This window comes from Rhinolophus sinicus, linkage group LG05 (assembly GCF_036562045.2).
Source record: "Rhinolophus sinicus isolate RSC01 linkage group LG05, ASM3656204v1, whole genome shotgun sequence".
NCBI classification, from domain to species: domain Eukaryota; kingdom Metazoa; phylum Chordata; class Mammalia; order Chiroptera; family Rhinolophidae; genus Rhinolophus; species Rhinolophus sinicus.
In genome coordinates this window covers 54,179,646-54,207,092 of record NC_133755.1, presented here as the reverse complement: position 1 = coordinate 54,207,092, position 27,447 = coordinate 54,179,646, and the positions used below count along the sequence as shown (strand labels likewise).

At 45.5% G+C, this 27,447-nt stretch overlaps 1 protein-coding gene across 6 annotated transcripts in view; it reads left to right on the top strand.

Annotated features, from left to right (window-relative positions):
• The first annotated feature begins 271 nt into the window (after positions 1–271).
• The window catches only part of EVA1A (eva-1 homolog A, regulator of programmed cell death), a 46,470-nt gene continuing 19,294 nt past the window's right edge, over positions 272–27,447 (top strand). Inside the window, exons 1-2 of one of the 6 annotated variants that reach the window (XM_074332236.1) lie at positions 272–576; positions 22,178–22,300. The gene's annotated coding sequence lies outside the window, so the exon portion shown is untranslated. The other 5 variants (XM_074332235.1, XM_074332233.1, XM_074332231.1 and 2 more) reach the window with 5 other exon arrangements.

The window sequence follows — 27,447 nt, the reverse complement described above, 5'->3', positions numbered from 1 at the left end:
TCTGGACTCGTCCCAGCAGGGGGAAAGACCAGAGCTCTGGGACAGGGTGGGCACGGCCAATGGGGAACCTTCCGGGGGCCCTGGAGACAGTCGGAAGCAAGGGGAGGCAAGCAGGATTTCGGCAGCGTGAACTAACTTGGTGGGGAGGGAGGTGCCGCACGCTGCAGCCGTTCAGGTTTCGCGTCTTTCCAGCGCCCACATGGGCCGTTGGCTTGGGGAAGGGGGCGGAGGAGAGGGAGGGCAGTTCTGGAGCAGAGGGGGCGGAGGAGTAGGGAGACCGAAGGAAATGAGACAACCTTTTCCTCCCACTGACTCGGGCTCCTCTAGCGTCTGTGGGGCTCCGCACCGCTGCCCGTGAGCTCTGAGGCCAGGACCCCACGCCCCACGCCGGCCCCCTACCCCCACCCCCCTGCAGCTCCTCCCCTAGGATTTCTTTCCTAAGCGCCAGCACTGGCCTAAGCCCAGGGCACTGCTTTGTCACGTCCTCCCCTGAGTGATCGGCTCCGGGTTCCCCGGTTCGGCCCCGCGCACCCCGCGCGCAGTCCCCGGAAGTGCGTTCTGGCGGCCCCGGCGAAGGTAAGCGGCGCCGGAGAGCGCGCCCGGGGCGCAGGGGCGCCCGGCATCCCAAGCGGGCCCCATCTTCCCCGCAGCGCCCCCTCTGCGGAAACAGCCGGAGCACTCTGACCTGAAGCCGCTGCTTTGTTCCTGACCCCCTGCCCAGGTGTTGTAGACTGGGTACCCCAGGGAACTCTGCTTCCCAGCGCTTTCTTTTTGCCTCCTCTTCCACTACTTTCCTGTTGCTTCCTCTGCCCCCCGCCCCCGCTTCACCCCCCCTCCCCCATATATCCAACTACTCTCAGCTCCCTGCCGCTGCAGCCTGGCTTCGGGGGTGCTTTCCAAATCTCGGCGCCTCTCTCTGCTCCTCTGCCTCCCAGAACAGGGACTGAACTGGCCGGCCTGTGGCAGTGATGGCTTTGAACCCAGGCCTGCCGGGTGCGGACCTGCCTGAAATGTCCCTGGCTCACTTTGAACTCATTTACCTGGCTCCTTTCGAAAGCACCCAGCTCGCAGCGCGCTTTTCGCGACTTCCAGAACCCCGAAATCTGAGTGGACTGGGAGTGAAAAGACTGTTGGCGCCCCCTAAAGCCACCGTGGGACTCTGCTAGTGGAGAGGAGTGCAGTCAATTCCTTGCCGCTCTGCCTGAGGATCCCAAATATTGGGTTGGGGCTGGGGGGAGGAGCACTCCGTAAGAGTAGCTCAGGGACGCGGAGTGATACAGATGGTTCCCAAGGTGAGGAAGACCAACCACATCGTGCTAGCTTGCCATTTCCCTCATGTTAAAGGCCTGATTTCTCACATCAAGCCCATGAGTAGGATCTTTATTCCTGTTTTGCAAATGGACAAAATGAGATACAGAGAAGTTAAGTAAAGGGCTCAGGGCCACACAGCTGGGAAGGGACCCAGACAGGATTTGGGTTATCAGTTGGTTTGTACGACACATCCCATTGTCAAGCCCTGCAGAGAGGCTGTTCTTCTGTCCAGTCTGAGTAGCAACCTACCACCTCCCGCTGGCTTATACTACTGGGGGACCAGGCTTTTTTCTTTTTGAGCCAGTACCTCTTGCTTCTATTCAAATACAAAGGATTTATTTGGTACCTACTCTGTCCTCCCAGTTCAGTGGCAAGGATTGAGGTTTCACTTTTGAACCCCACTCTTCCATCCTCCTCTCCTCATCCAGTCTATCTCCAAATCTGCCCCAGAAGGCTGGGTTGAGCTCCCTTTCCTGAGAGACAGTAAAGCTAGATGGCTAAAAGCTGGGGCCCTGGAACCAGACCACCAGGGTTAGAATCCTGACAGGCCTTTTTGTACCTTTCTGTGGCTGGATTTCCTCATCTGTAAAGTAGGGATGGGAGGATTTAAAGCAGTGGTTCTCAACTGGGGTTTTGGTTTTGCATCTCAAGTGACACCTGACAATGTCTGGGGACCTTTTTGGTTGTCGACATGTAAGTAGGGGAGAATACTATTCATCTGATAGGCAGAGGCCAGGGATGCTGCTGAATTTCCTGTGATGCACAGGACAGCACCCCCCACAAGAAGAATTATTGGCCCCAAATGTTAATAGTGTTGAGGTTGAGAAACCCTGGTATCATGTATCAGTTTCACTAAGAGTGCTATTATTTCAACTCTCATCCTCTTATCTGCTCCAGTTTGACCAATTATACCAGTCTCTGTCCCCAAATCTCCTTTCATTCCAGTGCCAGAATTCTGCTGTTAAAACTCCAGCAGGCCATGCTACTACCCTGCCTTAATACACTTGTCGTCCCCCAGTGCAAACAGAAGGGATGGGAATCTGCGCCTGCTTCACAAGCACTGAAGGTAGATCCTGTGCGTGTTAAAGCTTGACAATCACTGTCTTACAGAATAAAATCTAACCTTCGACATTGGCACACATGGCTGTCCGTGACTGGCCTCAACTTACCTTACCCACCTCACTTTATTCCATTTCCTATGTGCGTCCGCCATACCACCCAACTCATTATGCTTTTGGTGTCCTGGGTCCTGACTTTTTGGCATGCCCTTCCTCTTTAGCTGGCAAATTCCTCATCATTTTTGGAAGCTAGAGCTCAAGTTCCCTTTGGAGTGGAGCATTCTTCAGGTCCTGCAGATGGCTCCCTGCTATCCCAGCCCTCCTTCCCCTCTTTCTTTTCTTTCAATATATCTCTCTTGCAGTGTGTACTGCACTGCCTAGGGATCCCTAGTTCATCTCCCCATGGGTCTCTATGTACCTAGAACCTAGCACTGTGCCATGCTCATAGTGGTGCTTCAGCTTGTGGGCTTTGGAGTCAGGCTGCCTGTGTTCAGATGCCACCTATTAACTCTGTGACCTTGAGCAGGTTGGCTCAGTCTCTCAAAGCCTTAACTGGTAAAATAGGAAGAAATATTCTGCCTTCTCTGCAGACTACTGTGACTAATTAATTAATGGGATAATAAGTATTCATTTTAGTACTGAGTGCCTACTCTGTGCTAGGACATGGTTCAAGTTTAGCATTTTGTGTTTTTACTTGTTTCATCCTCATAACAACCCTTTAAAGTTATTACCTCATTTTCCAGACAAAGAAACGGAGGCACAGAGAGGCTAAGCAGTTTGGCCAAAGTCACACAGCTAATGAGGGGTAGGGCCAGGATTCACACAGACATCTGGACTATAGAACACACACTCTTCACACTATGCAGGTAAAGGGCTTAGCCCAGTACTCAGTAAACGTGAGCTGAGATTTGTTGTGTGCATTGTTAAGAGTTGAAGTCCATTGGGTTTTCCACCTGCATCAGCTTGTGATCTAAGCCTGTGCGATTATTTTTACAACTCCTGTTCCTTTCCTCTCCTCCTTACCCTGCCCTTAGCCACAGAGGGACAGGACATTGCGGTCAGCCCCCCGTCACAGTGCCAGCTCAGCACCAATGAACTTGATGCTAAATGGAGCCTTAGTGTACCTGGTCAGGGTGAGAACCTTATTAACCCTTTGGGGATGGGGTGTAGAGTCAACACACCTGCCTGGAGGAGAGAGGTGCAGACTTGGGTTCAAGTCTTGACTCCACCTTTGTCCTTTCCAAGCACATGCCCCCTTCATTGTGTACCTAGCACATAAATATTGGTGAAATCAATCAGTGAATGTGGGATGGATGGATGAATGCCACCAGCTGGGTCTCCCACCTTATACTTGATCAGATGGAGACTATGCCTTCTCTCCAAGTGTTTTGAAGAACACATAAATTAAAGGTAAACCTTGGTAAGGGAGTTTAATGACACATTTGAGGTTTTGGAGAATGAGGTTTGGAACCAGTCACTGATCCTTTGTGTGACACCAGATACTAGTTGATTGCTTCACCAACTTGGAATCTGATTTTCTTGAATGTGGCCCTGGCTTTGAACGCTGAGCCTCCTCCTTGCTGGTCCCTTGGCTACTTGCTCGGTAGGCCAGACTGCCTTGCACAAATACCTGCACATCTGTGTACTCTGGCTTCCTCCACAGCTGTGATCCCCTGAATTTGCTTATTTTGGCAGGTTGTCCCCAAAACTTCAGTGGGGTGAGGGTACCTGGTGTGTGCAAGTCTTTCAGTTTTGTTGGGGGTCGCAGTAAGGCTGCTTTTGAGAGTGGAGCAGGCTGAGAACTTCCCTGTCCATCAACACGTCAGAGACCCTCAGACCCCAGGGCACTGCCTGCCCCTGCTGACCCAGAGCCTGCTGGCGTGATCCCGTCTCCTCAGTCACCAGCTGCCTGATCTGAGAAACAGATTCCCCAGGGTGCTAATGGCTGGAACAAAAGACCCAAGATCTTTGGGCATCACTTGTATTTTCACTGAGGTTTTTATAGCCTGGTCCAGAAGATAAACTAGCCCAGAGAGTAATGTCAGGCCTGGTGCCAGGTTTGCACACCTTTGATGTCATACTTTGTTGGCTGCCATCTTGGGTAGCACCTCTTAACTGACCAGATTCTTAATGAAGCTGGTTCCTGCTTGTGTGTCTGGTTCTAGGAAGAGACACCTCACCCTCTAAGGTCTTGAGCTGTGTTTTCTGTGAAATGTACCTCCGTTGTTTGACTCTATATGAAATCCCGTTTAGTGCGAGAAGGGGCATTTGGTCTAGACCAGACTAGACTAGAGTGGCGATGGAATCTTGAGGTATTAGGGTGGGCTTGGAATACATGTGAGGTGAGTGGCTCTGTGCTGGGTGCCAGAGACACAAACATGAAGAAGATACGGTCCTTATCATCAAGGTCACAGTCCATGACATGTGAGGAACACGTGAACAGGTCATCAGAGTGTGTTAAATGGAATAGGAGAGATCTGAGCAGATAACAGAGCTCAAAGGAACCAGCCACTGTCCCTGCTGGAGGAGTCAGGAAAGGCTTCAGAGAGAAGAGGATGTTTGAGCTGGGTCATAATGGAGAAGTAGGAGTTTGCTGGTTTTGGGGGGACTGGTGATCAGGGCTATTACAGACAGGAAACTGTATGTACACGGTGCAGAGCCAAGAAAGGGCCTGGGGGATGAGGAAGTAATGGTGGGATGGGGCCTGGAGATGGGCCTAGCGAAGTGGCTTTGACTTTTCAGCAATCAAAGGATCTGGTTCCTTATGTTGGGAGACAATAGGGTGGGTGCTTAGACCTCAAACGTGCCAAGCTCTTTGAATGGTGGCTCTGCCTCCTGTCTCTGCTGGCCTGTTCCCTCCTGGGTCAGTGGGACCAGTGCCCAGGGGCCTAGGGAGGGACGTTGTCTCCAATAAGCAAAGAAACCAGTCACAAACAAAGCTACACGCAGTGGTTGGGGGCTGTTGTTTTCTTTTCAAAGCTCAGGTCGATGAACTGTGATGACCCTTTCTGAATCTGGGGTTTTGGACATTACCTTTAGAGCATCCAAAAGTCTGGATGAATTGCTAAGTAATTGATAAGTTTCTCAGGAATTAGAGGGAGGGAGGGGGATAGGGAAAGAGGGAGGGAGGGAGAGACAGAGAGACAGAGATAGTTAGATATTGATCAGGTCTGTTTTACATAAACCCCAGCATGTGACCCAGCAGATCAACTGTCAGGATTGACACATTTCCTGGAAATTGAGCTCACATTTGTGGTCCTCTTTGAGCCCAAAGCCTTTGTATATGGTTCACCACAGGTGATGAGTGCCTATGCAGGTTGATTGGATGATCCATACAGGTGCTTCTACAGGTTGTTCCTAGACTTCACTCATTTATTCACCACTTAGTGACCCCTTGGTCCATAGGAGGCACTTAGTGAGTGACAAATGAATGAGTGTTCTAGCATGACAGTCCTTTTCCGACCTTCAGGGCGCTCATGGCCTTAATGGGGAGATAGACAAGCTGAGCACAGTGGACTTGCCATGATAGAGAAGATCCGGGTGCAGAGGAAGACCCAGTCCAGCCAGGAGTCAGGAATGGAGGCAGAGGGAAGCGTGGTCTCTTCTCCAGGGCACGTGACCCTGCAGTTGGTTCCTCATGGTCGATTATAATAGTGGCACCTGGGGGTAGGTGCCAGGCCCTTCTATGGGGCTTTCTGTGCCTGTATTGAATTGATCCCCACGGCCACACTCTGAGGTCGGTATGAGAGGAGGAAGCAGGGTCCCACCCACAGCCAAAAGGCTGACCTGGGATCAGATCCAGGCCAGGACTTGGAGCCCTTCCCCCTCGCCCCCGGCAGTCTCGGGGTGGTCATATTGTCATCAGATAAGATGCTTTCAGAAAATCTGGTTTTCTGAGAGGAAAGTACAGGTATGTAGGCTGCTGGCGTCCGGTGGGAACGGCCATTTCCTCCCCGTTTTCCCCCCTTTCCCTTGCTCCTGCCTGGTGTCGGAGGCCCTGCCCCAGGTACTTAGAAGCTCTCTGCTCTGAGGTTCCGCACCTCTGTCTTCCTCTCGCCCCCTCTGTGATCACCCGGACAGCTTGCACTTTGTCCTGCGTGGTGAGAGGAGGCGGAAATGCTACTCAGCAGAGAAGTCTCCATAAACTTGTGAGGAAAAGAAGGCTTTTTACAAAACACCTGCTGTAATTTAAGCCTCTCCCCTTTGTCCTGCACCCTCCTGCCTGTGTCACTCAGACAGGCAGTGGCTGCAGGGAACAGATTTCAGGGGATCTTGTTTCTGCACAGGGACCCCGATCAAAAGGGCTGCCTGAAGCTGTCTTCCCCTGGGCATGGAAACAAACACGGCTGGCTTGTCCTTTCACTCGCTCATCTTGTTAGGACAAGATAGGCCACAGCCACCTACGGGAGGGTGCGGGAAGGGCCTCTCCCTAGAAAACACGCGCATTACTTTCCTGAAGCTCCTGTCCTATGTGCCACATGGCTGAGCAACCTCTGACAGCAGCTCCCTCCTTTGCTGCTGTAAAATGCACCAGTGTCCCTGTGGGTGGGGAGGGTGAACACTGGAAGGGGTGTCAGCACTGCCACTTACCTGCTGTGAGGACTTGGTCCTTTCATTTCTCAGTGGATCAGTTATGTGGGTTGGCATGGAAATTCTGCAGCGTTAGAGCCCACTGTATGTCAGAGCAGCACGGTGCACTGTGAGGACCTTGTGAAAATGCAAAAAACAATGACTTAGACATTTACGGTCTGGAAAAGACACACATGAAAGTGGAGTATCCTTGTGGATGGGATTGTGTGCTCACAGAGATGGCGTGGTGGTCTTGTGTGTCTGCTCAGCTCAAGCTGTCAGTGTTTCCTGACACCCTTGTGTGCCAAGCACAGTTCTAGGCCCCGGGGACACAAAGATGAACAAGATACTCTTCCTGCCCAAGAAACAGCAATCCATTGTGGAGACAGGAATCAGACATAGTAATGAAGCCCATCTCTCTCAGTGAAGTGAGTTCTCTGAAAGAAGGACATATATCTTGTTGATCCCCAAATTACTGGAGCCTACTGGGAACTCTGGCACATAGTAGGTGCTTGATCAAGGAATGTGGCATTACTCCTCGTGGTTGCCCAGGCCAACATTGTGCTAGAGAAAATCACAGAGTGCCATGGGCATCCAGACGAGGGGCACCTAACTAAACTCAGCTTGGATGGCAGGTGGGTCCCAAGCCTAGGAGGCTGAGATGGAGGCATCCAGGCTGATGAGAGGAGAAAGGCATCCTAGGCAGAAGGGCCAGCGAGACGTACAGCATTGCTAGGTGAGCAGCATGCTATGCTCCCAGAAAGGAAGGGAGTGAGGTATGCTTGGAGAGAAGGGAAGCAGGTCTGTAAATGGACGAAGTGACCACATCAGGAAGAGACTTGCTGAAGAACTTGCATTTTATTCTGCAGGCACTGGGGAGCTACTGCAGGAGTTCACACAGAGGAGAGACTAGGTCAGAATTTCATTGTAAAAATAGACCCCCTCTAGCAAAAAAGTAGATATTGGAGAGAAATAAGACAGGTGGCAGGAAGACAGTTAGGACACCATTGCAGTTTATAGGGTGGGGAAAGCCTGGGGTTTGGAGTCAGACAGACCTCAATCCACATCCCAGCACCACACTCTCTTTGTGTAACTGAGGCTGTTAATTCAATGTCTCTGAGTCTCAGTCTTCTCGTCTGAAAACAGGGTCTCTAATTCCCCCCTAATGGGTGGTATGGATGGTGGTCAGCGTTATGATGAAGTATGTGAAGTGTCTACTAAAGTGACTGATCCATAATTGATACCACATCTATAATGTGATAATAGTGTCCAATATTATTTTTAATTTTATGGTTACTTATTCTCAGCCAGGTGAGATACAATGAGATTCTCTCTAAGACACTGGTAATAAGGGTGGGGAATAAGGCACAGAGTCAAGAAATACTCTGTCAATAAAGTCGACTCGGTTTGGTGGCTGTCCCAGCGGGGGAGTAAAGGAGGGGCAGGAGTCAGGATGACTCTGGAATTTTGGCCTGGGCAACCACGAGGAAGGACAGTAGGGCTATTCATTCCAAGAGGTAATGGAGGAGGAGCATTTGCAGGAAAAGATGATGAGCTCAGTTTCAGACACAGTGAATTTGAAACATCTTAGGGATGGCCAAGGAGATATGATTTGTGGGCAAATGGTGTTGTAGGATTGACATTCAGGAGACAGGTCTTAAAGAAGATTCACATGCAAACTTCTAACATGAGGTAATGATGTCATGATGTAGCTCAGTTGTTCAAGGAGGGTATGCAGCATGGGAAGAGCAATTATAATGGCTAATGCTAATTGAGTGTGTATTGTGTGTTCTAAATCGCTTATGTGTATTAATCCTCAAGAATCATGGCCAGGAAAGACTATTATTATGCCTATTTTACAAATGAGTAAACTGAGACACAGCTATGGTAAGTAACTTGCCCAGGGTCATACGATGTAAGTGATAGGCGTAGGGTTTTAGCCCAGGCAGTCAGGATCCAGCGCCTGTGCTATCAATGTCTGAGCCAGACTGTCTCTGAGAACTGGGGGTCTAGAGTGCAGCACTAACCTCTGAAAGAAGAGAAGGAGAGGACCTGGTGAAGGCAAGAGCAGTGGTGGCTGGGCAGAAAGGTAGGAGGAAATGGGAGACTGGAATGTGGGAGAAGAGAGTTTCCAGGAGGGAGGAATCAGTAGCATCAAGTGAGTTGAAAGTCCACTAAGAAAAGAAATGAACTATCCATAGATTTGGGAATTAGGAAGCTATTGGTGACTTAGTGAGGGGAGTCTGAAAGATGAGGTGGGCTGAGGAACAAAGGTGGGGTGAAGGAATGGAGACATCCAGCATAAGCAATTTCTTCCAGCAGCATGGCTATGAAAGTAACTAGAAATATTAGGCAGAGGGAATGTTTTGGAGACCTGTTAATATAATTGTATATATGTGGAGCCAGAGGAGCTCCACAAAGAGCCACAAATGCACAGTGCACACTGGGAGAAGTATCTCTATGTTCACTTTTTTTCCCCACACAGATTTGAAATATTTCTCCCCATGTTCTAGGCAGCTTCCACGTCGATAGTTGGAAATCACTAAGAAGCCCCTGATAGGTGTTTTGGATCTTTAGCTTTTATTAAGTGGAGTAGAAAAAAAAGTATTTCTCAGTGCCCACAGGTGAATTATCACATGTGAAATCCAGACCACACCAAAGTCATGTACAGTACATCCTTCTCTGAATTTGTCTTTGAAATATTCTCTGAGAAAGCTCAGTGTTCCTGGTGCTCTGCAGATACCAGGGTGATAAGGATGATGGGTGGCACAAAGCCTTGAGAGGAGAGAAAGGGACACAGAGCACAGTGGGGGATGGGCTGCGGGTGGGTTGGGGGAGGGGAGGGACCACTGGCTTTGAGCTGGACATGAGACACCTGAGCCTTTGAGCAGAAGGAAAGGTAATTGGGGAGAAGGTAAGCCTGTAGAAAGAGACAGAGTTGCTTGGATCTTATAGGAAATGGAAGACACATTATAAGGAGGTTTGCTGGATGACAACCCTCTGCTTTGAATGACCCTACATGATTTAACTGCTGCCATTTAAGCTCTAAATAATGGAAAAGACTGACATTTCCTTATAAATGCTTTGTTACCAGGCGTAAAGGACATAGGTCCAACAGGCTCTGAAAAGATGTGTTTTTCTAGATCAAAGACAATGTCTCTGTGTTTTAATACATAAGATTCTTTTGTTCAGGACCAGAGGGAGATAGCACCGAGGGTTAATGCTTGACTTAAACAAGAAACTCAGCTTTCCTTGGTTCATGGTGCTGACGTCCCTGAGACTCGGGGCAAGAATTAGGGTTTGGCTGCCAACTTCATAAATTTCCCTTGATTGAAGAGGCATCTTTGCTCTTCTTAGAAACATCTCATGAAAAGCACACACCTCCACAAAGGGTCTTTATGGATGGGGTTCTCCCAAGGAGACACTGGCCAGAATCAGAAAGAACACACAAGAAATGGCCTTGGGATATATATATAATTTTCCATATGACCCAGCAACTCAGCTGAATTATTTGTTTGATCTTGAGCTTTGGGTATTGGGAAAAGACAACAGTTCATCTGTCAAGGGTCATATTTCAAGCTTCAACTTTCCCTTGGTACTGGAAGCTGTGCAAGGCAAGGAAGGATCATTCCTATCTCATCCCCTCCCCACCCCATCTTGCCAAGGTCTCTCACCTGGATGTGAGCATGGTTCGGAGTGCCTTTGGCTGGGTATGGGTGTGATGGACAGACAGACACCTTCCTTAGGGGCAGAGGGATGAAGATGCAGGAGTCTTGCCTACCTTTCCTTAGTAGACAAGAAGTGGAGGATGTCCTCCAGGAGCACGTGGCTGGGACATTGCATGGCTCAGTGCAAATGTGGACTCAGTGATATAATCCTACATGTGGCTGTATTCCAATTCCATGGGGTCTGAATTTGCTCTCTTGGGAAAGGGCTATGTAAAGGTTCCACACTGATTCCAAGAACGAGTGTGTAGGCCTGTATACCTGCTCCAGATTTATCAATGGTGCTTATGCCCATCCAACCTTCTGGACCATAGGGCTGCCAGAGGGTCTGAGAGACAGTACCCAGTGCGCTCAGAAAGTAACATCTTTGATACCTTAGCTTCTTTCGTCTGTATTTGATTCATTCATAAAATCTTTTTTTTTTTTTCCATTCATCCAACTATTCATTCAACAAAGTTAACAACTGCTATGTGGCTGGCTCCAGGCCAGGTGATGGTAATGTGGTGGTGACTCCAATAGTCTTAACTCCTGCCTTCTTGGAGCTCAGTTATTAGGGAAAAACATTAACGAAATAAATACACAAAGAAACACATGATTACAAACTATGCTAGGTGCTCTGCTGGGAAACAGAACAGGGTGCTCCAGAAGGGAACGAGAGAGAGGACAGACTAGAGTGAGGGAGTCTAGTGAGGACAGATATACAGACGCATATCTACTGTATATTCCATGCCATTTATTAGTGGCATATCACTTCTAAGGAAAGAGTGGCTAATCCTTGGCTAGGGCTGAGGGAGCAATTCTGGAAGGCCTCAGAAAGGAAGGGATGTTTAAGAAGAACCTTGAAGAATAGAAGTTTTCTATGTAGAGAGGGAATAGTGGTGGTCTAGGTGCAGGGAACCAGATGTGTTTGGAGGACTCTCATTCAGTGAGGATGGTGTTTAGGCTGCACATCGGGGGAATAGAGAAAGATGAGCCAGGAAAAATAGATAGTCAGGGACCAACGGACACAGCTTGGACTTTATCTGAGAGACAAGCACTGGGGGAGTGATGAACTACCAAGGGGAGTGTTCTAGAACAAGTCACAAAGGGTCCAGCAGACTTTTTCTGTAAAGAACCAGATGGTCAATGTTTTACGTTTTGCAGGCTGTGTCATGACTACTCAGTTCTGCCACTATAGTATGAAAGCAGCTGTGGACAGTGTGTAAGTGAATGAGTGTGGCTCTTTTCTGATAAAGCTTTATATACAAAAAAACAGGCAATGGCCTAATTTACTTACTTGTGACCTGTAGTTTACCAAGACCTGCTGAAGAATGATAATTCTGGTGGCTCAGTGGAGGTTGGAGTGCAGGATGGGGAGAGACTGGAGGTAGGGAGCCCAGTTGGGAGCTGCTGCTTTAATTCAGGGGAATAAAGGGAGGGACCAGGGGGAGAAATGGTCTGTGACATGCTCCAATGTAAAATTGACAGAAACTACCTGACCAATATGATGGAAATATGTCTAGTTGTTTCTTGAATGCTCCGTGGGCTTATTCTTCTACTGAAGGAAAAAAGTTGTGGCCATTCTGAATGTGTGACTCAGAACCACGCACACATCCTGGCAGGTCACCTGCTGGTCACAAGACACTGTGCTGAGTGCATTACATACATAGATTATCATCACTAAGCAGAATTCTTAAGAATTCTTATGTGTATTAAATTCTATTTCCTATTTTTCAAACTGAAGTTTAGAAATGGTAAGTTGCTTTGCCCAAAGTTACACAGCTAGTAAATGGTGAAGTTGAGATTGAATTCGGGTCTGGTATCAAAGCCTGTGCCATTCCTAAAATGTAGTCTTCTCCCCTCCTTGCCTATACGGCTCCCTCTTCTCCTTCCTCTCTGTCCCCATTAAGACCCATCTAGCCTTTTAAAGTTCTCAGTATGTTTCTGGCATAGCAAGGAGTGGACCTGTGTTTTAGCTGCAAAAACTTTTAGGTGTGACATTATTCTGTATTTGACAAAGGGCATGCAGCAAAACTCAGACCTAGATGTACAGTTCTAACCTGATGATTTTGTTCATGTTACAATATGGAGAAGACAGTGGTATTAGGCTATGGAATAGGGAATCCCTGGATTTAAGTGCCTAAATCAGAACATTATGTTACTCACTGCCTAACATAGATGCCCAGGAGATGTTTTTCAAATTGAAGTAATAATATCAGATGAGTGAAAACTTGTAGGTTTAAATCCTGGAGGTCAAGGTTAATGTCTGAAAGGACAAATCTGACCAGTGTGATCAAAGAAGTCAGTTACCATTCTCCATTAGGTTGTCTAGTAACCCCACTAATCATTAATTTAGTGCCTGTTTAGGTTCAAATAGAGACAGCCTCTGTGTGGAATATTTTAAACAGGGCTTTAGAGACATTGAAATATCCAGGAACATCTGAATTATATCATGGATAAAACATTCCTTTCAGTGAGACCTATTGGCCAAGATTGGGTCACATGGTAAATGGAATGGCAAAGAGACCTCCATGAATGATGTGAATCGATTGTATTCCCCACGCCTTGGGCCAAGGAGGATGGACACACAACAAAAGTGGGGCTTCCAGCACGGAGGAGGGAATGCCTGTTGAGGAGCTAGATACCAGTGTCCATCACAGTTGTTGATCTGTTTTGACTACCAGCCTGTATTAGTTTCCTATGGCTGCCATAATAGAGTATTACAAACTGGGTGGCTTAAAACAACGGAAATGTATTGTCTCACAGTTCTGGAGGCCAGAAAAGGTAGCAGCAGGGCCACGCTCCCTCTGAAGGCCCTAGGAGAGAATCTGTCCCATGTTTCTCTTCTAGCTTGTGGTGGCCTTAGGCATTTTGTCTTCCCCCCTGCATCTCTTCATCCTCTGTGTGTGTCTGTGTCCAAATTTCCCCTTTTAATAAAGAGAGCAGTCATTTTGGAAGAGGGCCCATTCTAATGACCTCATCTTAACTTGGTTACATCTCCAAAGACCCTATTTCCAAATAAGGTCACACATTCTGAGGTACTGGGGTTAGGACTTCAGCATATCTTTTTTGAGGGTCATAATTCAACCCATAACACAGCCCTTTCCCAAGAAGAATTCAGACTGCTTTCTCACACTGAGGTGACTAAGTGGGACTCAGTCCAGAGCCTACTCCGAGGCCTCTTCATCTGTTGTCATTTTTCTGTCCAGTTCCTCCACATGCTGCTTGGGACATGGTGATTCTGTGTCTATTCACTCATAGCTTACTATATTCCGGATGGTTTCCTGTCCTAACTGCTCAGCCTTTGCACATACTAGTGTTCTCTAGGCCACACTCACTGCTCCTGTGCCCCCAGCCTCTCCTTTCCCTACTTTGCACTTCGCTCATTCTTTTATTAGTTAATATACGAGTCACAATCAGTGTTGAGTTCCTGTTGCATTCAGGCAATATGCTCAACTCCGAGGACATAAAGATGAAAAAAGTGAAAAAAGACAGTTGCTGCTCTCCGGGAGTTCTGGTGGGAGGCCACACAAGCAAATAGTGAAACAAATGCCAAGGGGAGTGCACGCGCAAGTTCTTACCCCCCTTGGCTCCCTAGGGCTGACAGGCGCCTCCAAGCTCCCTAACTCCCTAGCAGAGCGCACCAGGCCCCTTCAGCAGCTTCATCTCTTGCCATTCCTTCCACTTTGTGCTACACCCATTTTTTATCTGCTTGCTCTTTCCCAACTATGCAATTTTCTGTCTCAAATCATGTCTTTCTACACGAATGCTCCCTCTGTTAGAATGTATTCCCCCTCCACCATCCTCAGTTATTATCCCCTTGATTAAGTCCTGTTTCTTCTTTGAGACTCATCTCTGGAGCTGCTTCTACTAGGAAGCTGACTGCGCCTGCACCCCCCCCCCCCCCAATCTTCTCTAGCTCCCTGTGCTCCCGTTTGGGAATGATACTCCCCCGTCCCCAACACACACACAAAGAGACATTGACTGAGGCTTGTTCATCTTCATAATGCCGGTACCTAGTATCATGCCTGTATTAGTAGGTGCTTAGTCAATATGTGAGTGAGTGAATGAACGAATGAATGATTCCTAGTCTGTGCTTTGTTCTTTGTTTCTGCTCCCTAGGTTGCAGTTTTCCCTTGGCCTCCTTCCCTCAAAATCATATGTGTGGTCACCACTTTTTCTCCAACACAACTCCAGAGACCTCACTGCTCATGATATTCTTTTGTTATGCTGACACCTCAACTGTGTTGTCCCTAACGGTCAGTGGCCATGTGTGGTTATCCACTGACCGTCATCTCTTTGGTCTGCCCTGCTTCACACAAACAAAGGCCTGCTTACTTGCCTGTGGGAAAATGGTTCTCATAGGAAAAGCAAAACTTCCTCTATGGTCTTCCCTGTGTCTCTATTTCCAGTTTCCTCCCTCCCAATTCTAGGAGCAAGGACGCACTATTTCTGCTTTATTGATTAATTCAACAAGCATTTGTTTGAATCCCAGGTTTATACCTGGGGCTATGTGTGAAGCACACTAACTCATATCTAGTTTCTTCCTTTGTAACCAAAAAGATCTGTGGTGTGTTTTTTTAACCCCTTCCTGCTTAATATATTGGGTTTCTCCTATGTATTGAACAACACAGTGATTTTTCAATTTTTTTCAGCATTAAAACTCCAAATGAAATCGTACATGGCATATCAATGAGTAAAACAGAAGAAACAAATATATTGTATATAGTATCATTTTATTTGATAATTCTAATTTATAACATACAGTTAATTAATGAAAGCACTGAGACTGTTATGATGAATATGAAAATTTGAAATTGAGGGTTTGGGATGAGAATTGCAGTCTCTTACTTAGCATCGTCACTCTTAATGCGTCCATGTGTTTTATATTGGCTGGAGAGCCTTGAGGAAATTGTGACAGCTAGACATTGGAAGTGACAGCACTTTTAAACAGGATACTTGCAGGTTCAGGTTACTCTGACTAAAAGATCCAGAAACTTGAAAGAGGAATATAGGAAAATTTGGTTTTAATGTTGACTCACCAACACTATGTAACTACTGTTTGCGTTCCTTAATTACAAAGGATCTAATTGAAAAGAATAGATGAGCAGGTTCTTCAACCAAGTTATGTCTTTGTTTGACAGAAAATACTTCCCAAAATAGATTGTGCCTTTAGGAGATGTTAATTGTGTTATTGAATTTATTTTCAAAAACTTCAGTGTCTGTTTCTCTCTAGTAATCACGTAACCTTTAACACAGCAAAAAACCCTTTTTAATTTGGCAGGTTAAGTCAAAATATCAGTTACCATTTTCATCATTAACACTTTATCAGCTATAGGAGGAATTGTAAGAGCATAGCCCTGCATTTCTGAGTTGCTCTTGTTTGGATTTTTAAAAGCCTGCCAAACACTCTAAGAATAAAACAAGTGTGAAAGCTACCAGTAATACTTTCCACAGTGCCATGTGTTATGTGTCCACTTATTACCGTACAGTTTATTATTATATCTTTGTACGTGCATGGAGATCCCTGAGCCTTGCCTGGCATTTAGTTGAGCTAGGGTTGTGCTGGCTACTTGCTTGTACAATTTCATAGCATGAAGAGACTTGCATGGATATGAACTGTTAAAAGACATTTTTGGAACTACAGCTTTCCTAATTATTGACATATCTATGTGTGTTCAAACATATTCACTGTGTTGGCAATAGAACCTTTATTCTGAAGTGGGTATGAGTATATTAACATGTAGCTCATGGGGTCTATGAGTGTTCAAATTTGGCATATCACTTAAGTGTGTCTGTTTACAGTTTGAAAAGTATTTTTGAAAATGTAGTTTAAATCAAACATTTGTAGAACCCTTGAAACAAATAGGTTGGACTCCATTGTATTGGAGTAAGGTGTAAGGCAATTGCAGTTGCAGGAAAGCTGTAGAGCTGGCTTGGGAGGGCCTCCCTGTTAGAATCAGAAGAATACCTGTCCAGCTAGGGACATTTCATGTCCCTGGTACTCAGTAGTTTGTCTGCATTGAAGTGAATTGAAGGGGCACAGAGCAGGTCCTGTGTAGCTGTGGAACTAGGTCTCCCTGGTGAGGAGACATCAGGAAGTGGAAGCTGCCTGTCTCCCCAAGGATCCACATAGTTCCCACCAAGGAAGTCTGGTACCCCCACTAGCTAAAATTTCCCTTTTCTCAGGGACTGCCCTGAGCCTCCAGACTCCCCATAGTCAGGGGTTTTGATCTACACTCTGACTTTGTCAGGGTTCTTGTGCTTATGCTCTGGTTTTAATAATTGTAATAGACTTAGAAGTCAGCTTGGGACTCGTAGGCCAAAATAGAAAAGCATCAGTGACCAGGAATCTCCTTGTTCCCATTTGCATGTTGCTCAGTTGGGCACTATTTCTGTGAGTCCACATTTGCAGATGCCTCAGATATGCTGGACTTGGGAGGCCCCACTGGTGGTGGACCGAAGCTTTTGCTTGAATGCTGGTTAGGGATAAAATGGCAAGTGGATCGCCTTTATAATGGTCCGGATTAAGGATCCACTAATCTGCCAGCATGTCCTGCCCTACTTGCAGTTCTAGAGAGAAAGCCACACAGGATTTGGTCAAAATTATTCAAGCCCATGTTGATGTAGCTGACCAGCAGGGTGGAAATTCTTTTCATGCCAGTGTGGTAGGAAGGTTGTGATTCTGTCTGACCACTTCCTGCCAGTCTCCATGACAATTTCTTCCTTATCTGGCTAACACTGGTTTTCTCCAGGGTTGAGCCATGGGCCTTTTCCTTTATATTTGGTATTCTTTGTAAGGGTTACCTCATCTGTTTTCATATTTCAGCTGATGACTCTGAAATGTCTTTAATTATCAGTCCAGGATCTCAAATTACTCCAGTTTCCCTTTCCAAAGTTATTCTCCCAAACTTGTTTACGTTTCTTACAAGCTGGTCAAACTCAGTGTTCTTGGGTCTGCCTGCACTTCCTCCATGAAGGAGAATCTGATGTAAGGCCCCTATTCTCAAAGAGCTCATAGCCCAGTACCAATATATATAAAAATCACATACTTTTACTGTCTGCAAAAGATTGGCACACGGGATTATGGGAGTCCAAAAGAGGGGACAATTACGTATGCAGGGGGAGAATGTTCTTGTAGGAGGGGATGTGACATGGATCTTGAAGGTGGGTAGGATCCAGGAATGCCATCATATAGAGAAATGCATTCAGAAGAGCAAAACCCAGAGGTAGACTCAGGTAGGAAGGGTATGGAGACGAGGGCTATTCCATTTGCCTAGACATTGGGCTGTGTTGGAAGGATTGGGAAGAACCCATGAAGAGCTAACATTTACAGGCTCATATTTTAATTTTACTCTGTAGGTGACAATTTTAGAACAGAGGAGTGGCATTATTAGAACACAGTTTCCCAATGCTCCATCTGGTATCAGTATATGATATTGGGGTACGGGGAGAAGAAAAAGGAGAAACTCCTGAGTTGGGTGAGTGGTAGTGGGGATGGAGAGTTAGAATGGACATGAGAATAGAATTTTCAGGGCAAGAGAGAGGAAGGGTCTGTGGTGACCCCCAACTTTGAGCCAGAGTGATTAGGAGGCTCAGAAATTAAAAGGAAGCAGATTGGCAGGGGAATGAGTTTAGGACACTGTGTGCTGGAGAGAGCTCTGGGAAATCCAGGTGGGGAATCGCATTCTGCCCTCATCCAACCTCAGTGTTCCAGACTCTCCTTTCAGGTCAGGATGGTCTGGCTCTCTGCCCTACTCTTCCCAGCTAGGACCAGCCCTGCCTTATTGCCCAGGCTTATCTGACTTGAAGCAGTAAATCCTTGAGACCTGACGCTCTGGGCATAGATATCAGGGATCAGTCCTGATGGGCCAACCTAAGGCTGGTCATGAGGACATTGTTGCCCATCTCCAACCATGTGCTCTGCCTCACAGAATCAGCTTTCGCTTGTGTCCTTTTCAAATTCCTGTCCCATTTTTTTTTTTTTAATTTATTTTTTAAATTTATTGGGGTGACAATTGTTAGTAAAATTACATAGATTTCAGGTGTACAATTCTGTATTACATCATCTATAAATCCCATTGTGTGTTCACCACCCAGAGTCAGTTCTCCTTCCATCACCATATATTTGATCTGTCCCATTTCTGATGTTCTCACTTGTAGAGGCCTTTCTGAGAGAGAAACCCTTGCCCCCAGGCTGGTGCCAGGGCTCTGATACCCATGGACAGAACCCAAAGGCTGAAAGCTACTCTTTACAGATAACTTCCTGGGTTTCCTGTCTGTTCCACCAACCTGGGAGACACTGTGTGGCTTCTGATCCTTGACCATTTTTAAGACCCATAGGGGTGGCTCAACTTTTGCCTGCAAGGCCTAGTCTCCAGTGCCTGTATCATCCTCAGGGATGGATCCTGCCCTTCTTCTTACACCCAGGTGCTACTTCAAGTTCAACACCAACACCTTATCAGTAACTCCCTGGAAACGTGAAACAGCACACGCTGCACCTTGCACTCACCTGTGACCTCTGAGGAAAGCATCTTGCATCCTGCCTCCCTGGTTTTAAACACGCCTTTGGGTTCTCACCCCTTTTTCATTTCTACCCTGGCTGTTCTTCCACAGCTGGACACCTGACCTTCACATGACACTGAGGTCTTTGGACTGGGGGTGCTGATGTTTCCTGTCTGTGTTGCTTTTGCCGCTGGTTGCACCTTGGTTCTGACGGTGCCATCATCCAGTTCCGTGGGAGCTTCCTTTGTGTTTATGATTTGGGGACTGTGGAAATAAACTGAAACTGGGGAGAGAGCTGGTAGCATCCAGAGGCTCTGTGATTTAGTAAAACATCTTCAATCACTTTCTTCTCGTTCTGAATGCTTCGCGTAATTAAAACCATTCCTGGCCAACACTAAATAAATTTTGCACATGCTGGTTGGATTACTGTGTAGTCTTACCCCAGTGTGGCTTTCTCAGAGATTAATATTTCACTAAAACTATTCCTCTGGGTAGGCTGAAGCCAGCAGCTGTGGAAACTCAACATTTGCTTTTATACAGTGAAATGTTAGGACAGGGCTGCTTTTCACATTTCTCAGATATGCTACTCATTTGGAAAAAAATAAGCATTCTTGGCAGAGTCCATGTGGCATGAGCCAAATAGCCCAGCTTGTGCTTCTATATATTCAGATAAAAAATAGTAAGAAAATGTGGTTCAAAACGACCATCATATAACTTTGGGACGTAAAAGTTAGAATTACCGTTTATGTGCTAGGCATCTTCCATGTTCTGCATCCTTACGGACACCCTGTGAGTGTGCCAGCCCTCGGTCTGTTTGCCTCTGATTCCTGCTCTGCCCTGGATAGCAGCGGCTGATCAGGAAGGATGCTCTGACTTCCTGCTAGGTTTGGCCAATGGAATCACCAGCGGGAAGTTGCGGGAGAGGAAAGGAGGAAGCCCGAGTATGTCTTCCCTCCTTCTCTTCTTTAAGCATCTCCTCCAGTAGTGGCTGCATCTCCATGGTTCCAGTTCCCACTGTTTGAGTCCTCCATGGTTCCAGATTCTTTCTGGTGACTCTGGCTCCTGGGTAACACTGCCTCCTCCCTTTGTCCTGATGATCCTGGCTCTCTGCTGACACAACTTCCTCCCTTCACCCTTCAAACTCTTGGCTTTGCCATCTATTGCAGCAGTCTGCAAATCTCAGCTTCTCTATCACCTTCAACTTCTATTTCTACCTTATCCCCGCAACCAGTTCCCTGCATTGAATTCCTTCTGCTGCAAATACTTGAAGCAGCTTCTGTTTCTCTGTGTAGATGCTGGTTGATGGATTGAGGTTGGCATCATAAGCCTCATTTTAATGATGAGGAAACAGAGGGTCAGAGAGTTAATGAACTTGTCTAGTTTTAAGGTAGGAAATAGTGGAGCTTGGGTTTAAGCTCCTGCCTGCTCAATCCTGCAGCTAGTGCCCTTTTCCCTACATCGGCCTGTGTTCTGTTTACTGGTGCCACACAAACCAAGTCTAACTTCTCCTGTATAATCTTCATGTTCTGGACAAAGAAAACTCTCATAATCTCCTCCAAGATTTCCCCAGGTGAAACATTCTCTTCCCTTTAACTTCCTCTAGAAGGATAGAAGGTTCTGGTTGGAGAGTGGGATTTCTGAGTGTGAGTCATTCATCTAACCGTCACTCAGTGTCAGCTCTGTGCACTTACTGTGGGAAACTCTGGGAAAAAAGAGAAGAATGAAGACATAATCTCTGTTCTTAAGGAGTTCACAGCCCAGATTTCAGAGTCAGTACTTTGCAGGTGACGACAAGATCAAGGATATGTCTCTGGAAATGATTTGCTGCAGTGGGTTGGAGTGGAAGGTTGACGGAGCAAAGGAAGTCCATCAACTGGCAGGCCAGCATGTTGGATGTGTCATTCACAGGTGTTTGTCAGTCCTGCAGAGAAAATTGGGTTTCTCTCTGCTCAGTTATTTCTCTTGGGCCATGTGTATCCTCTTCCCATCCTGTGATGAGGGAGCTATTTTCCGTTGAAGCCTTTGCACCTCAGACTGTGTGACCACACTGGAATCAGTCATAAGGGTGGTTTTCATTAGTGTAGAGCTGAGGGTGAGTGCATCTCAAAGAGCTACTTCCACGCTTTTGTACATGAGTCTCTAAAGAACTACTGGTCCTGTACTTCAAGTTTCCTTTTCTTTCTTGCCTTAATGTTTTTTACCAGTAAAATGGAGATAGGAAGGTGCCACAAATCCTTTGTGAGGCAGAGGCAGCTGGGACCAGTATCTATAAAGATTTAAATAAAGCAGCAGCAGTCGGATGCTGAAGGAGTCAGCAGGAAGCAGGGATGACAAATGAAGGAGTGTGTCTGTGTGGAGCTGGGGGACTGCTCAGGGCTCCGTGAGCTCCGTGACTGATTTCATTCTTTCCACACACTTCTAAATGAAGCTGACAACATAAAGGAGCTGTGTGGGATCCAGGCCTCTCAGAGGCCCCACTGGCTTCCCTAGCTGGGTGAACAGAGGCCTTGAAACGTCTTGATGAAAGGGACAGGCTGTGGGACTCCACATATCAGCATTTCCAGGTTTTTGGTGCCCACACACACTTCATGAGACTTCATTTCATGGCCCATCTGGGCATTGATATCTGGGAACCGAATCCCTTCCCTTCCTGTTCCAGAAAGGCTGGCATGAAAACTTCATTGATGAGGGGCCATGTGGACACATCCCATTCTAGCTGTTTTGTGGGTTTTGGCCGACAGGAGGGAAGAGGAAGCATGTGTCTTTGATCTTTCACCCCTTGCTTCCCTTTCTGCTATGACCTGGGAAGATCAGTTTCTCTGGCTGTCTGGTACAAGTTCCAGATTAAACTCTGGCAGTGGGCTGTACCCTCTCAGGGGATGGCATTCCTGCTCTTCAGGGATCCAGACAAACATCACCAAGGCTGATGTGCTCAGCCATTTATGATGACACCAGGTCTACTGCATGATGTGATCTCCTGGGCATGTGATGACCTCTGATGGTTTTTGTGCCACGTCTCTTTTCTTTCAGAGCCTAAGAAGCCAAGTAGGGCCAACCAGGATTCAAAACCTGCACTGCCTGATACCAGCATCACCCGGGATGAACTATTCTTATCAGAGACTCCTCTGTTCCTGACAGCACACCTCTCCCCAGGTAGTAAGGAGATAATGAGATTTTTTATTTTTACCACTTTCTGCATACTTTGTAATAAGTTAGTCTCCTGCATGGGTGCTATTGCAATATAAGATGAAAAGTATCATCACCAGGCATATTTCATTTTATACGTTCAGTGCTTACACTTGGTACAAATGGGTTTCAGAGAAGATGAATTGCAGCAGTGGAAATGAGGTTACCTCAAAAATGAAACCCAGTGAAAAACAGCATACAATGCATGCAATCAGCCATTCAATCTAAGAGGTGGTGCTCATAAGACAGGCTGTCCTCTTCATCCAGAGACCAGCAGGTGTTCAGGAAGACAAAATTCTGCGATGTTAGTCATGGAAAGAAGCTATTGGTTTTCAGTTGTGTTGCAGTTTCTCAGTAATCAGGCAAAGGAGCTTTGGGTCATAGATGAAAGAAAGTTGTTGGAGAGTAAGATTTATAAGTATTGGTAGGGTGTATCCAAAAAGAGTGTGCTGCAATGCTGGTTCACTGGCCCACAAGTGTTCTCTAGACATGATTTTTCCCTAGAATAGTGTGGGGTTAGTCCTATGGGTTACCACTGGAAGAAAGCCCTGGCTTTGAGAATATACAGCTCCTTAGTCCTAATTTTGTCCTCATCAATATAATTCCCAGGGTCAACTTGTCTAGAAGAGGACCTGATCTAGAGCTTGTGTCGGTGGCTCTCTAGTTATGAATTAACGAGCTGGTATTGGTTGATGTGTTCTCTTGAGGGCTTGGTCAATGTGGCTGTTCTCCCAGAGCCCATTCTCTTCTGGTCTAGGCCTTGGACTTGTGTCCTGATCAAGGCAGCTGGGAGTTTGTTATATTGGTGATGTGCATGAGGCTCACAAACACTGAGAACACAGACTGGTCAGTGAAGTAATGATGTGTGTTCTAAAACAGGGTTTCTCAACCTCAATACATTAGTATTTTAGGCTAGTTCTTCGTTGTAGGGAGCTATTGTGCATTGTAGGATGTTTAAAAGTATCCTTGCCTCCTACCCACTAGATGCCATATTAATCCCCACTGCAATTGTGACGGCCAAATATATCTGCAGACGTTGTTAGATGTCCCCTGGGGGACAAACTACCCAGAGTGGAGAATCACTGTTATAAAAGCTAGCCAGTGATACGGAGTTTCCTTGAGAAACAGAACACAAAATTGCATTTGGGGGAGTATGAGTGTTTCACGCCCCTTACCTTATATTGATAGGTGTATTAGTAAGGGTTCTCCAGGGAAACAGACCAATGGACTATTGGGGTGCCGAAAAAATGTATACCCATGACTTGTATTCATCGTTTGTTATCAGTATAAATTATTACAATTTTAATAGTCTCTTTCATATATATATATATATATATATATATATATATATATGTACATACAGAGGGTGCAAAAAAAATGTATACACATTTTAAGATAACATCTTAAATAACATTATGAGGAAGTTGCTCATGGGAAAATGGAGACTGTGAAGTCCCAGGATCTGCCATCTGCAAGCTGGAGACTCAGAAAAGCGCTGGTGATGTAGTTCAGTCTGAGTCCAAAGGCCTGAGAACCAGGGCAGCTGATGGTATAAAGCCCAATCTGAGGGCTGGGGAAGATGAGATAAGATGGGAGGTCTCAGATCACACAGTGAGGCAGAAAAAAAGGGGCAAATTCCTTCTTCCTCCACCTTTTGTTCCATTCACGCCCTCAGCAGGTTGGAGGGTGCCCAACCACATTGGGGAGGGTAATCTACGTTTGTGAGTCCATCGATTCAAATCCCAATCTCATCTGGAAATACCCTGACAGACACACCCCAAAATAATGTTTAATCTGTACACCCCGTGGCCAATCAAGTTAACTCATGACTGGCAGAAATGTTTTCATTAGAGGGCAAACTGTCAGTGAAAAGTGTCCACAGCTACCTGGAGCGGTTCCATCACTATTAAGGGAGGGCTCGGGACAAGAGTTTGGCTCTGGGGCTCATCACTTTTCTAACTTCTGCAGATCTTGTCTCACTGGCATTTATCCTGAACACAGTCTCTTTTGCCGAGTCCTGACTTTGGTCCCAGTGTCCTCACTAAGGTGCTCTGTAACCACTTGGAGAGCTGACCGTGTGGCAGGGCCAGTGAGGACTCGCTCTCCTACCCGGGATCAGATTTACAAAGGAGGCACTAAGTGAAACCCGTCCTGGGCCTGCGCTATTACCGTATCTTAATGCTTAGACTGAAGGGGAACACAGAGGTCAGGTAGAGAACTTTGCAAACACTCCTAGGTGTTTTGTAGAATGAGATTTTTATTCCGAAGGTCTGGGTGGCACCTAGGATTATGCAGATCTAACAAACTCCCAGGGGATGTCAGTGCTGCTGGTTTTTGAACCATGCTTTGAGTAATAAGATCTAGGACAGAGGTCCACCCACCATGGTCCATGGGCCAAACTGGGTCCACCACCTATTTTCAAAAATAAAAGTTTTATTGGAACACAGTCACACTTGTTGGTTTACATATTGTCTGTGGTGGCTTTTGGACCACAATGGCAAAGTTGAGTAGTTGAGATAGAGACTATATGGCCCTCAAATCTTGAAATATTTATTTTCTGGCCTATATGAAAAAGATGTCCTGACCCCTTCTCTAGGCTGACTTGTGCCACGAGGGCCATGGAGGGTCTTCCTGGTTGCTCTTTAGGATGGACTATCCAGAGGTTGTCTTTTCTCACACTTGGCCTGCCTTCTTTGTCACAGTTCCTCTCACCTCTGGCTCTTGCAGCCCTCTCCATTAGCACCTGGGGCATGAAGCGAGTTGCAGGAAGCTTCCATGCCACAGTACAGCTTCCATCTTGCATGTGGTCCTTTCTTAATCCTGAGAAAGTACTCGGCTTGGTACCCCGCTCAGAGCCAGTCAGCCCTGGCGTCCTTTTCATCTTCAAGGTGGCTCACCCTCAGACCTGTTTAGAAATACGCTCTGAGACTTACGCATACAAAGCTCATGCCTAATTGTTCTTTTTTGTGTTTCATCTAGTCAGGCAGCCAGGATTTACTGAGAATCTCCTTTCATCAGGCACCTCGTTAAGTGCTTGGGTAACAAGGTTTTATAAGATGCCTCTTCAGTCTAGGAGGGAAGCATGTAAACTGATAATTCCAATTATAATACATAGGTTCAATATTAAAAGAATATCTGGATACTTTGATAGCCAAAGAAAAGAGCCTGGAGGATTTGGAGCTTTACTGCACTAGACTTTTTTTTTTTTTTTTTAAATCATGGGTTTTTATTAAATTTTACACAAACACATTTTTGCATCTAGTGATGTGATATATTTTTTCTGTTAATCTGTAAATGTGATAGATTACAATTAGTTTCTAATTTCTTTCATAAGTGTACTAACATCTTTTACTTAGAATTTATTATTAGTTTAAAAAATTGTGATAAAATATATATCACAAAATTTATTAATACCATTTTAACCATTTTTAATTGTATAGTTCAGTAGCATTAAGTACATTTACATTGTTGTGCAACCACCACCACCATCATCTCCAGAATAATTTTCATCTTGCAAAACTGAAACTTTGTACTCTGTATCCATTAAACAATAACTTCCCATTTCCCATTTCCCTCAACCACTGACAACTACCACTCTACTTTCTGTCTCTATGAATTTGATTATTCTAGATACATCACATAAGTAGAATCATACAGTATTTGTTCTTTTGTGACTGGCTTCATTTAGCGTAATGTCCTCAAGGTTCATCCACGTTGTAGCATGTGTCAGAATTTCCTTTTCTTTTAAGGATGAGAGTAATAATCCATTAATGTATCTACCACATTTTGTTTATTCATTCATCTGTGGATGGACACTTTGATTGATTCTACCTTTAGGCTACTGGGAATAATGCTTCATAATAATTGATGTACAAATAACTGTTCAACTTCCTCTTTTCAGTTCTTTTGGGTATATACCCTGAAGTGGAATTGCTATATCTTATAGTAATTCTATTTTTAATTTTTGAGAAATTGCCATACTGTTTTCCATAGCGAGTCCACAATTTTACCTTTCGGCCAACAGTACAAGGAGTCCAGTATTTTCACATTCTCTTCAACAGTTGTTGTTTTCTTTTTTGTTTGTTTGTTTTGGGGGTTGTTTATTTTATTTTTTTTATTTTTTATGGTAGCCATCCTACTGGGTGTGAGGTGATATCTCATTGTGGTTTTGATTTAGATTTCACTAGTGATTAGTGATGTTGAACATCTTTTCATGTGCTACTGACCATTTGGATATCTTCTTTGGAGAAATGTCTATTCAAGTTCTTTGCCCCTGTTTTAATCAGGTTGTTTTTGTTGTTATTGAGTTGAAGGCATTCTTTATATAGTTTGTATATTAACCCCTTATCAGGTATATGATTTGCAAATATTTTCTGTCATTTTGTGGATTGCCTGTTCACTCTGTTCATTGTGTCCTTTGATGCACAGGAGTTTTAAGTTTTGAAGTTGTACAACTTATCAATTTTTCCTTTTATTGCTGTGCTTTTGGTGTCATATCTAAGAAATCATTGCCAAATCCAGTGTCATTAAGATTTTCTCCTATGTTTTCTTCTAAGAGTTTTATAGTTTTAGTTCTTACATTTAGGTCTTTGATCCATTTTTTAGTTAATTTTTTAGTATCGTATGAGGTAACGGTCTGACTTTATACTTTGCATGTAGATATACCAGTTTTCTCAACACCATTTGTTGAAAAGACTGTTTTTTCCGCATAAAATGGTCTTGGTACTCTTGTTGAAAATCATTCACCACATATGTAAGCATTAGTTTCTGGGCTCTCTATTCCATTGGTCTATATGTCTGTCTATGCCAGTACTATACTATTTTGATAACTGTAGCTTTGCAATACGTTTTGAAATCAGGAAGAGTGAGACTTCTAACTTAGTTCTTTTTCAATATTGTTTTGGCTATTTGGGATTCCTTGAAATGCCATATGAACTTTAGTATGGATTTTTCTATTTCTGCAAAAGAAGTCATTGGGATTTTGGGACGACTGCCATAGGACTTTTGAATTCTCTCTAAAGGAAACACTTGCCAGACAGATAAGGGGAGGGAGGCATTTTAAGCAAAGGAAGAACAAAACCAAATGCATGGAAAGATAAAACAGCTTGGTATAT